The sequence below is a fragment of the Malurus melanocephalus genome, unplaced genomic scaffold (assembly GCF_030028575.1).
Source record: "Malurus melanocephalus ecotype Western Australia unplaced genomic scaffold, MMel_1.1 scaffold_50, whole genome shotgun sequence".
Lineage (NCBI taxonomy): Eukaryota > Metazoa > Chordata > Aves > Passeriformes > Maluridae > Malurus > Malurus melanocephalus.
Window position 1 is genome coordinate 2697742 of NW_026623282.1, and position 3285 is coordinate 2701026.

A 3285-nucleotide genomic window follows, 5' to 3' on the forward strand; every position below is an offset into this window, starting at 1 on the left:
GATTGCTGCCTACCACAATTTGCAAAGATGCAGTGCAGTTCCTCAGARCCCACAGACTGGAGAATGAGATGCTGGAGAGCAGCAGCTGTGGAAAAGCCCCGGGAATCCTGGTCAATGTTGAATATGAGCCAGCAGWGCCCTGGCAGCCAGGAGGGACATCCATGTGCTGGGGGSATCCTTGTGGATCCCTTCCCACTCAGAATCCTTTATGATACAATGATCCTCTGTGAGAGAAGAAACACTCTATGAAATGTTCTGTGGGAGAGGAAATATTCTGCCACTGCTTCTGAAAAGCTTGGCCAGAGAAGGTAGGCAGGCACAGATGATCAGGAGGAGAAGCTGCCTTTTTTTCTCCTCCATTAAATCAGCGACAAAGCTGCTGTGCTCGGGAGACTGCTGGAGACAGGAGCTCATCCAGAGGGAGGGAAGAGCTTTGCAGGCAGTGATGCCTGGCTTAGGAACACCAGTGAGGTCCATGCACTGTTCAGTCTCTGTGGGTGAGGGAGTCATGGGGGTTTGGAAAGGCTCAGGAGCRACAGAAAACCATCAGGATGTGAACACAAAGCCACCAGGTCAGCGTGGTGGAACCACACATGGACACAGTTCATGCTGTCCTGCTGCCTGTGAGGGAATTTTAACAATACAGCAGCATTTGCAAAGAGAGCCCAAAAGCTATCCAAACTGCAGGAKGGTCTATTACAAACACAGAATTTAAAAAAAATATATATATATTCAGGCTGAGACACCTACTGTTGTCTCAAGAAACATAAAAAAGGGCAGTCCCTTTCCTCAGAGGGTCAGCAATTTAATTGGGACATGCCACAAGGGAAAAGTGACAGCAATACATCACTGAGCAAAGGACATTGCATGGTCAAACAGCTTTTACGTACATCTGAAATAAACAGCGCCTGCAGAGAAGTCTGACAGCAGAAATGGGTGCAGTGGAGGAGGCTGGCAGAAAGGAAGGAGTCCTGGCTGACCAGGGGCAGAAAAGATTCTGATATGACAACAGTTAGAATAAAGCAATAAGAAAAATAAAGATTTCCACAGAAAAGCCCTGCCAGGGCTGTCAGAGTCCCTGGTGCTGGAGCAGGGCACTGGGCAAACTGGGGTCTYTGTGTTCTGGGAAGGTGCAGGTGAGCTGGAGGGAGCTGGAGAGGATTTTTATTTCATTTTGCAAGACAACATCCTGCTGAAATTTCACTGTATTCAGAACATTTCCCAAAAGCATTTTGATCTTGCTGAACTGGCAGATTCTGACCAAAAATATCTCCTTTGCCTATTTTAGTAGTAACCATGGAAGCCAGCTTTGCACCGACATTCAGTTGGAGAGAGGATGGCGAGAGACAGCGAGGTGAATGCAGACAAGCTGGGAAATGAGGCTTCAGCAGTTTTTGTGGTCAGATCAGGAAGCATTAGCAGGCAAGGGGGAGAACTGGAATTACATGGGGCTTTAGAAGAAGGAGCTCATGGATTGCAGGGAACCCAGAGGATTTAGAGAAACCAGGTACAGACCGGTGTGTTGATAATAATTAGATTAAAAATCACAATATTAGGGGAGTTTTTTTAATTACTTTTTTTTTTTAGTTTAGCAGCAACACAGACACTCATGCTACAGACCCTAGTTTAGCATATTGGAGAGGGAAAAAAAAAAATCCCTTATGTCCAGAAGGTACAAATAATCACTGCCCAAACGTCTGGCACTTAAAATATCATGCAGGCAGGWTGCCAAACTAGATGGACTTCAAGTCACACATGTTCCTAAATTTTCAGGCATATGGAGAGAAACAGGCCATATATTCAAAAATTTAGTTATTTAATATTGAAAGCAAAGCACACCAGTTCTACTTGTGTCGTGCTCCCAGTTCAATTTATAACAATCAGAGAATTTTCTAGATTTCCTTACTCTTCAGAAATAATTTGCAGGTCCTTAGCATATGRAACTCTGCAGTACACTGTATCAGACATTCCCCTTTTCTGGCAAGCAAGCAACAAATCATATTACAATGAAAATCACTCAGTTCCCAGTGAATGGTTTCCCAAATCCCACTTGAAAGAAATTATTTTGGCCCTGCTCACTTAGTGGGGTTAGTCAATAAGTCCTCCTGCCCTTKTTTGGTTTTTAGCACATGTGAGCAYGTTACGTGCTGAAAAGTGTCTAATTCATTAAAAAACTGCTCCTACAGCACTATGCAAATATTGCTCTTCCAGAAGTGAATTCCCCTGAGAACCTGTTCTAAACACTTCGCTTTAGACACAAACCACGAGGTAATCCAGTTTGGATTTGAGATGTATCACAAAAGAAGAAAAATAATCCCCATTGTGCACACAAGGCTGCCCTGTGCCTTGTGCCGAGTGACATTCCTGTGACTCAGCAAGGCAGGAGGGAAAAGCTGTGTCACCAAAAACATGAAGCAGCTGGTTTGATCGGGTGCAAGGATTAATGCCTACCCCCAGCTGCAACCCTCGAGCCCCTCAGAGGAAAATTTAAAGATTTTTTAAAAAAAATATTTCAGATAAAATATTTAGGGCGCTGGAGATTTTCATATCAGTTCATAAAAGATTTAAATGCTAAAATGTAAACGGTGTTTTGGGTATTACTGCGAGGCAGCCTCAGGAATGGAAAYTCAAGAAAAGCGTTGCAACCTATAAAGTTAAGAAAGTACTCTTAAAAGTATTCTTAAAAGCCTGGCTCATCTGAGAGCTGCCAAAAAGGTAAGTAAAACTGAATTCACCACCATCCACATGCTGTGACAGCCTAAGAGCTTATCWGCTTAAGTGGATGCTAATGGAAGTTGAGACCATAAAAAAGGCAAATGCCATTTCTGGGATGGGCTGACAGAAATGTCACCCAGGTCCTTACATTGGAAGCAGATACATCTTTCCAAGGGACTGAACTACACTTTATCCCCAATCCCATGATCAAAGTGTTTCAGGGGATTGAAGTTCCCCTGAGAGCTGCTGATGGGGCCTGTGAAATCCTGTATGGTCTGTGTTTGTAAATCCTCCCCCCAAAAGGATGGCTTCTGCCTCTGTGTCAATGATCCACACAAATTCTTCATCTACCACGACACTGGGCAGCATCTCCAAGACAAAGACAGGATTGGGAACCCAAGCAGCAGCTCTCAGGTSTCGTGATARGCAGRAGAATGACCCATCTCWAGGTTATTGACATATGCATATGTARCATTTCCCCTTTTAACCCAGAGGTTTGCAGTATTTGGGGTCCTGTGATCCCTCTTGTTAAAGGATACAGAGTCTTGTTCCCTGGACATCCCAGGGATA